General features: G+C 33.5%; 1 long non-coding RNA gene across 1 annotated transcript; it reads right to left on the bottom strand.

The window, feature by feature from the left end:
* Positions 1-3,550: 3,550 nt before the first annotated feature.
* LOC136275763 (uncharacterized) lies at positions 3,551-4,953 on the bottom strand. Its single transcript, XR_010714264.1, has 2 exons — positions 4,405-4,953; positions 3,551-3,971 (listed from the first exon to the last, which is right to left on the bottom strand). It is a non-coding gene; the product is annotated as an uncharacterized lncRNA (long non-coding RNA).
* Between the last annotated feature and the right edge of the window lie 4,811 nt (positions 4,954-9,764).

The following is a 9,764-nucleotide window of genomic DNA, read 5'->3' as shown; positions in this document are numbered from 1 at the left end:
TTTTCATTCTTTTTTCATCAAAAGTCATCATTGTTTCAACTCTTTTATATAAAAGTGAAAGTCTAGAGAAACAGGTCGATGTGTGTTTGTTTTGAACATTATTTAATGTTATATGATATTATAAATTATTTGTGAATTAAATCGTATTGACAATGTTACATTATCTTTGTCTTTAATTTCTTTGGTGCAGTCATATCCTTAAATCCTGAAAGTGTATTGAAACAGCATATTGTAGTACAGTAAATAAATAATTTTAATGCTATTATAACTATACCTGCACATAATTGTCTAAAAGTGGTATCAAAGCTCCAATTATTGCATGGCCAATTTATCACTCACAATCCCTGTTTTCAAGTTTTATATGTAAAAAAGGTAGTTAATGTGAAATTAATGATAATTTTGAGTTAGTTCATTTGGTTGAATATATTTAATCAATACAAGCAAATGATTACCTAAAAACTTTGCACCAAATGTACTGAAAAGGTGAGAGTCGCATCACTATAGCAGTTCGTGAACTAGTGGGATATACTCAAGCCTAAGATGATGAGTTTTTAAAAAAAAAGGGGGGGGGGAGGTGGCTATTTGATATCTATATGTTTTGGCTGATCTTAACAGCATCATAAACACTTATATTAATGTGTTTATTTAAAAATGGTGGTTTGAAAGTGTGACATAGCTTATTTTGGTTTAGTGTTACACATTCAAACTTTTCATTCTCAAATGAATGTTACATTCCAAACTATTGTTTAATGAACATACTAGGATAGATCCACATCCATAGGGATCTCAATATAAATTGTAATAATTCTGCTGGCCAGAAGAGGTCCTTGGTCTATTTATTTTCCCGAAAAATATGAAGAGGATTTTTTATCTACTTCATACGCGGATCTGGACATACAGCTAGGTGGCATTTACTTATATTTCTTAAGAACATCGAACAGTATGAGAGGTAACTATTTCATGCTGAAACTAACTTGATATATTCGATTAAAATATTAAGAATAAATATTAAAATAAATAGCAGGGACGCATTCATAACGTTATTTAATAGGGAAGGAAACATTTACGCTCCACTTGACTAGTAATTTCCGGTCAAAGAAAAGAGTTCCGTTTTTCCTATGAAAGAATATATGATACCTTGTTACACGAAAAGGCTCGTGAGTACATGAATATAAAAACCTTAGCTAAATGAAACGTAAATTAAAAACAACACCCATGACTAAGCATGATGAAAAGCTCGGACTTGCTTTTACTGCTTGCATACATTTTAAACGACATGCAATGCACTTTTGCTATAGGCATGTTGATATTGTTTGATAAATTTTAAATCTGTAATAACGACTTAATGTTGAACTCTTGAATTTTGTTTCATTCATTTAGAATCTGTTCAGATCCTATACAACTGAGCTACCATCCGGTGTAATGAAGAATAATGACCCCCGTAGAATAATGACCGGGGGTCATTTTTCTACGTAGAATAATGACCCCCCTAGCTGAAGAATAACTGGATTTTTCTGAAGAAAAATGACCCCCATAAAAAAATGACCCCCTCACCTGTAAACATGAATAGAAATTGGTTACCCCGTATCCAAGATATGACTTTGAAATTGCTTAATTTTCACTCTGTTTAACTTATCTTAAAGTTATAAACACCGAACTTGTAAATAAATCGCTGTATATATAGTTTTTCATATCCGTAGCAAGCACACGCAAAACACTCTGACATTGCCACAAATTGATTGTTTACAGTTACGTTACTTCTCTCGTCGACATACGGCGGAAAATGACGCAAATAAAGAAAAATTCATATTCAATGAGGATATTGTGTGATAATAAACGAACAATAATCATGAAAGAATAATTGTTGTAATGATATAATATTCATTGATGAATGAATTGTCAATCGAAGAATGATACATGTATATATCTTTATGGAAAAAGACTAAGGGGGCAGGTAACGCAGGAATATGAATACTTCTTATTTACATTTCTTGGGGAAAGTGATTTTTAACAAAAGTCATTCTGCGTTAGTTTTGTTTTCTTCTACGTAATACAAGAACATCAATATTCTAAACATTTGTTGTAATGTTGTTTTGTGATCATGAATAGACTTTATTCTTTTAGAGCAAATTTGTGAAGAGTACCTGACTATAGTAAATCTTAATAGATAATAAACACTGAACGATTATGATAAGAAAAGATTTTTTGACAACCACATTTTTCCAGTAAAGGAAATCCACCATACACCAGAAAAACCTGTACATTATCATAATCCAATGAGTCCAAGTTTATTTGCAAAGAAAATTAAACAAGTTATTGCATTAAAGGTCGTTTATTCAATGAATTACATTTGTATTGTTTTAAAATAAAAACAACAGAGTAAATAATAAAAAATCATTGAATAAATGACAATAATTTTGCAAAGGTGGGGTTAAAAACCACCACCTCACAAAGTGTTCATATGAAAATATGGGGAAAAAATCTTACATACTATATCGTATGTTTAAAGGAATGTGGGTGGGTGGGTTAAACAAAGTTCATGAAAATTTCTTGCGTCCAGCAGCCAGAACAGAAAAAATAGTAATGAGATAATATTCACATCTGACATGATATATTACGACAATAATTAAATAAAGATATTCGAATGCTAGACGTGTTAATTGAACTATGGTGAAAACATACTTGACACCTAACACTCGGTGACCCTGTTGTGCGCAAATGCAAATTACAGACTATCAAACAACATGGGTAACTTGACCATGGGGTGTTAATAGATATACCCCCTGCATGCGTACATCTGCTTATTATACATTTATAATGCCAGCTTGATTTACAAAGAGATATAAAGTTGACACATACGTACCATGAATAATTACAAAATTTGTTCCCAAAAATGTTTTCATTTACAATAAAAGTAGTTGTTTCTAAAAGCGTTGATAACAGGTTAAGGCCCATGTTAGGGGTTTATATCCCGCTTGATTTTGATCACACGATCTTTATTGTATCCAAAGTTACCAATGCTCATACAAACTATTGATGCATTTATCTTGATATTAACTCAACTTACTAAAGTATGCCGAGGATAAAGTAAAATATACTTTCTGTACGAGTCCTCTCAGTACTTTGACGATTTTCCTTATTGGCTGTTAACCTCCCATACCAAAACATTCTCACAAATTGCTCATGAGCAGCTCACGTGAGGACTAACAAGATTTCCTCACGTGAGCTGCTCATGTGAGTCTTATGTGCAATTTAACATGCAAATTAGGTAAAATGCTCACGTGAGAAAAATTCTGCACACAAGCATTTTTTGCTCACGTGAGGAATAGATCTGCTCACTAAGAGTTTTGCTCACATGAGGCTCATGAGGCTTATGAGACTCATGAGGCTCATGTGCAACAGTTGCTCACTTCAAAGACAATGGACAAAAATTGAAATTAAAATCATCAATATATATTTACATCAGTCATTTTAAAAATACAATTTCATACATTGTTTAACATTACATTTACATAAATCTTTAGAAAGTTTACCAATAATAAATGCTGGCATATTGAAACTTGTATTGCAGTTTGATCACACAAAGCAATGTCGCACACAGACGGACTTTGAAAAAAAATCACAGTTCACAGTAGGCAAAGTTCAATTTAACCATACAAAGTAGTTCATAAGTGCTGCACGAACACTGGCTGCATTACAATCGATCGAAGCATTGGTCTCCAACATTCCAAATGTCCTTTTTTTGACAGTGCAGTCTCGTGTCTCACATGCTCTCTGATTTCACACATAAACAACCACACAAACAGCTGACTACCAGAACATCACAATAATATCCAAATTGACACAACCAGACTTCAGCATGTATAACTTCTCCATTACTTAAATTATGTCTTCACTTTTTTTGTTGCATCATTCATAAAATCAGCGAGCTTTTCATGGTTTTCTTCAGGTCTGTGCAACTCAGGGCAGGCCTATTTGAAAGATAAATAAATTTGATATCAGTGAAATTGATAAAAGTTTTCATATTTCAAGCAGTTTTTAAGAAAATCATTATATAATACTGCAACTATTAATATTATCAGATTCTACACAAGAAGAACATGAACTCTTTTCTTTGTGTCATAAAATCGTTAATCAGTGTTAATAATAAAAAAAAATGTAGTTAGAATTATTTGTTCAAAAATTATTGTCAAGTAAAATGTCAAAGAAAAAATAACGTGTGTTTTATTACATTCGATACACCGGTATTTGCCCGATGGTCAGTTGTAAATTGTTCAACCCCGTTTTAAAGGTAGATGCTAAGATCACAGTATTTCGTTTCATATTCATTCTAATTACAAACACGTTTAACTGCCATTCAAGTGATTCAAAGAATATATTTTAACAAGTTAATGCTCAACTTACTTGAAGTACTCATACAGAAGATGCAGGGGGTGTTGGCACTCGATTCATTCATTCAGATTCTTCCTCTGTTCAGCCGTACGCCGTGGATTTTACACACTAAAACACTCCATTGACGATTACCCCATTGACAACGTAGTTTTTAACCTTATCAACCGGTAGTACTGTACAGAATCAGATAATTCCCTTTTTAATTCATTTCACCGTCATCTGTGATGGTAGACAACATGGCGGAATCGAATATGAAAATTGGCGGCTGGCATTTAATCGACCAATGAGCGCGCGCGTAGCTTAGACTGGTTCCCCCGCCACTGCGATATTTACTTTGTTTTGGGCGGGAGAGAGAACCAGACTAGCGGGTAACTTTACATTAAAACAAAAGTAAAAGTAGAAACAAACAGTTTACGAAAAGTCACAATATCAAGCGGTTTTGTCAGATTCTCATATCTAAATAGTAAGTTGAGTGATAATTGAATTTAGGAAAAAAAGAATATACCGTTACCCCCCCAAAAAAACCTGACAGTTTGGTGTTCACGAAAAAAAATGGGGTGGGGGAGGGGGTGTCAAAATGTACTTAACAAAATTTTGCAATTGCTTACGTGAGGAAAAAGGACGTAATTTTTTTTCATTTTGATTTAACTTTGATACTGCATATACTGACTAAGTCCAATTTCCTAACATCTTGCTCACGTGAGAAAGTTGAACTTAGAAAAAAAATCTACCGAAAATGTATCTGTATAGCCTGTTGCGTACGTGAGCAATTCGAATAGAATTTTGCTCATGAGCAATCAGGTGAGCAAATTTTTGCACATGTGCATTTTGGTTAGTATTTTCCTTCCTAACAGAGACTAACAATCTGCACATGAGCAAAATGAATTCCTACCTAATTTGCATACATTTCTTACTAGATTCTCATGTGCTTCTCATGAGCTGCTCATGAGCATTTGTTAGAATGTTTGGTACGGGCTCTACTGGCGTAATGGCTGCTGTCAGTGCCTACTAACTACAGCTTGGTTATAATGCCTAACAGTGGAGTAAACTTTTCATAATTTTGGTTTCATCATTAATTCTGGGTGATGAACTTGTAAACCCAGCAGTTTGTATTGTGGAAATCCTCAATGCAAGTATAATTCATGAACAATATGAAGAATATAGAAGATGCAACGGCGAAGCGCGAACATGCGAAGACGAAAGTGCTAAGTTGCGAAGGCGAAGAAGTGATACTACTATCGCTTCTTCGCCTTTGCAACTTCGAGCGCACTCTCGCCTTCGAATCTTCGCGCTTTCGCCTTTTAGCTCACCGAGACAAAGTCAATGGGAGCATATGCTATACCCCCGGCGTCGGCGTCCGGTGTCGTATATTTTAAGGTCCGGTCCGTAAAATGGTCCGGCCGGACCTTTAATGTTAGCATTTAAGGTCCGGCTTTCCCCTATAAGAAAAGGTCCTACCCGTAGTCACTTATTGCAATTTATCTCAGAGTTATTATTCTTTTTGCTCATGTGCATTTACATGTATCTAAAATATGTCTTTGTTTATATAAACCACTCGGCCATTAGCGAATGGCACATCACAGTATAGCCGTATCACTAAATTATGTTGTGGAATATTAAATATTGATAGCGGATTAGATTTTGACAAATTGTTTGCGAATCGGAGTAAAAAAAAATAAAAACATGAGTATTTTTACAATAATTTGAACACACTATTTACACGTAGTCCCGTTGTTTTTAAATCTCTTTCGGTGTATACGGATTAGCGGAGGATTTCACGACACGTACACACGGGTAAATGAAGCCCTGCAGGCATTCACACCTTACCTAATCAGAATAAACCCCTAATCTGAGAGAGAGAAAAGGCTCCACTGTGGTGTTCTGCACAAACAATATTGTCTTTTTTTCTCGTGCTTTGTTTAATTTTCAATAGATCAGGAACGTTTGATAATATACTAACAATTCATACGTCTTTAGGTAGAGTCCATCATTATTTTAGGTAATTACTAAAAGGTCGCACATGTGCATTACCTGGACAGAGGGTATACATTCACAATGTACTTAGTAGTGTATACGTAACTGTGGTAACTATAAGGGCGTGTAAAGACAAAAGAAATTAATTAGATGAAACATGTACAATGTACTTAAATTAAAAAGCATCTTTTGACTGACTGAAGGTAAGGTGTTTAAAAAAGGATTAAAAGTCTGATAATTTGTTAAGTTATAATCTCTCTCTCTCTCTCTCTCTCTCTCTCTCTCTCTCTCTCTCTCTCTCTCTCTCTCTCTCTTAAGGTTTCAAAAAAGATAGAAGGTATATTATTTGTGATAAAATTGCTATGATACAAAGCGTTTTGGTGCAGAAATATATTTGTAAACTGTCTCGCAATTATCTTCAGATTGCTGTCTGAGCGCCATTAAGGCACCATTTTAATTTGTTTTACTCATGCGCGGATCTAGAGGGGGGGGGGGGGGGGGGTCGGGGGGGGGGGGTCCCGACCCCCCCTGGAAAATGAAAATTTATTAAATTTACATAGTAAAATTATCGCGAAAATATGCCTCGGACCCCCCCCCCCCCTGGCAAACACAATTATCCTTCGGACCCCCCCTGGAAAAATTTTCTGGATCCGCGCATGTTACTACTTCACATTTTAAAGCCTCAAAAAATTAGATGCATTTCTTTACATGAAATATTAAAGAATGATTTAGTTTAAAGGGAAAGGTGGAGAAAAATTATGACATTCTTTGATCGGAGCTAGTGATCAAAGAAAAAAAATTATCTGTCAAATAATCTCTACATCATTCGAGCTTAACGTTAAATGAGACATCAATTTAAATTCGGAGACTTCACACTGAAAATGACATTCTTTGATCGGAGCTAGTGATCAAAGAAAAAAAAAATTTATCAGTCAAATAATCTCTACATCATTCGAGCTTAACGTTAAATGAAACATTAATTTAAATTCGGAGACTTCACACTGAAAATGACATTCTTTGATCGGAGCTAGTGATCAAAGAAAAAAAAAATTATCAGTCAAATAATCTCTACATCATTCGAGCTTAACGTTAAATGAGACATGAATAACATTCGGAGACACACTTTTCAGATCACCAAATACACAACACTGTGGGATTGATACGGAGGTTGCTCTAAAAGTAGTGTCACAGTTGCAAAAAAATCATGAAAACTCGCTGTAATGACAAAATTTCGAAGTGTATTATATTTACATATATTTCTTTAGATCTGAAAATTTTAGTGCAAAACGATATTTGTTTCCGAAGACAACGTATATAGAGCGTTAAGTAAGGACAGTCCCCGCACGCCTGCGACGTTGTTTATGTATTTTTATCTGTAAAATCCAGTCGTCCCGGGTACCAAACACAATTCTATGTTCTATTAATTATTGTAATTTTCAATAGAATTTTCAAGATTGTTTTCAAAATATTACCCAGTGTTGAAATGGCAAATACTTGAAAAGTGCATTTCTTCTGTTGAGATATTTCAGATCTTATTGAGATGTTAATTTTCTGAGTTTGTCCGCGCGAGATCTCAATAAAGTCTAGTGACTGAACAACCAATCATTGCTATAAAAATAGACCTTAACATGTAAATGTGCAGAATAGATACATTGTATCAGTTATTAGTCCATCACTTCAGTTGTTGCCGAAGGTGACATAAAAAATCGGCTTTTTTAATGAAAAATTCTATCTATTTTAGATCCTTTCTAATGAAATATACGTTATCCTCATTTGAGATATTTCAAATATCTATTTGATATATTTCTTTTCTGATTTAGTACGCGCGATATATCAAAAACAGTAAGTGATTGAGCAACCAATTTTTGCTTTATGATAGACCTTTTTATGAATATGTGCAGAATACGCATCAATAACTTGTCTGTCAGTTCTGGTCGTAACCAGAAGCAAGCAAAATTGTACTTTTTGCTTTTATAATTTTCGAAAGAATTTTCCAGACTTTTTTTTTCAGCGCATTAGTGTAATGGTAAATACATGAGTATTGCTTTTTTCTACTGAGGTATCTCGGATATTTTAAGAATTTTTTCTGATTTTGACTGTGCAAGACTCAATAACGGAAACTGATTGAGTAACCAAGATTTGCTATATGATAGACCCAAACATGTAGATGTGCAGCAAAGGTATCAATGATTTATCCGGCATGTCCAGTCGTCACCGGAACCAAACAAAATTGTATTTTTTAAAACTTTCTAATTAATGATAGTATATATTTTAATTTTTTTTTTCAAAAATTCTACCCAGGATTAAAATCTCATGGTAAATCATCGAGATGATTATTGCGTTTCTTATGTTGAGATATCTCGGATATATCGTTGAAATGTCTCTTTTTTTGTTATTTTCATGTTGGGCAACACAAAATAGTTCTATTCGAATGTTGCAAAGTAAACTGTTTGTTGTTCGTATTAAATATCTTTAAGCAAGATTATATTTTTCCGTATCCTAAATATCACTTACGTTATTGTAACCAATATGAATTAACTTTGTTTACATAAACCCGAAATCTAACGCGAATTAATATTGAATGCAGTGTTTTCCCAAGGCTGTTTTTACATAGAGGTATAGCGCCCCTCCCTTCCCCATGCATCACACAGTGCAATTCTTGATCATATATTCAATGTAAGAGAAATGGAAAAATATGTGAAACATGCGTATAAAATTATCAAAACAAAAATAAAGATTAAATTTAAAACAAACGACAAGCAAAACAAATGGTTTGGCTCAAATCCTAATGTAAGAGATAGAAATGCATTGAATTCCCTTGAGAAGATATTTCTTTTAACAACAATAATTTATAAGATCTATATATGGTTTTTTATCTATACTTGTATTTCTTAACTTCCCTCTCAATTTTCTTTGACAATATTAAAATGAAAACTAATGTTTAGGGGATATCTGAGTGATTCGAGACAGTTAGTACAATTTACATGTACAAATATTTAAAAAAAAATTAACTAGCTAGTATTTTTTTCTGTAAATATGTCAAATTACGTATGTTATTCTTTTTAAAGGGGCATGGTCACGATTTTGGTCAAAAATTAATTTTCCGTTTTTAATGTATACAATACTTCATTAAGGCAATTTTGATAGGCAGCCAAAATTCGAGTGCCATTCGTTAAGTTATCAGCGATTTACTGAGCTTACAATTCTTTGCTATGTAAACAAAAATTTTGTTTACATTCTGAATGTCGAAGACCTAAAATGAATGTGTTAAATATTAGAAACTTGTTTTTGTTAAAATGAATATTAAGAAGATAGAATAAGCCATACTTATCCCGTAAAGTTGCATTTTAGTGCTGAAATTAATCAAATATGATACAATGTATATAATATGCTTGTAT

This window comes from Magallana gigas, chromosome 5, assembly GCF_963853765.1.
Source record: "Magallana gigas chromosome 5, xbMagGiga1.1, whole genome shotgun sequence".
Classification (NCBI taxonomy): domain Eukaryota; kingdom Metazoa; phylum Mollusca; class Bivalvia; order Ostreida; family Ostreidae; genus Magallana; species Magallana gigas.
This window is presented reverse-complemented; position numbering and strand designations above follow the sequence as displayed.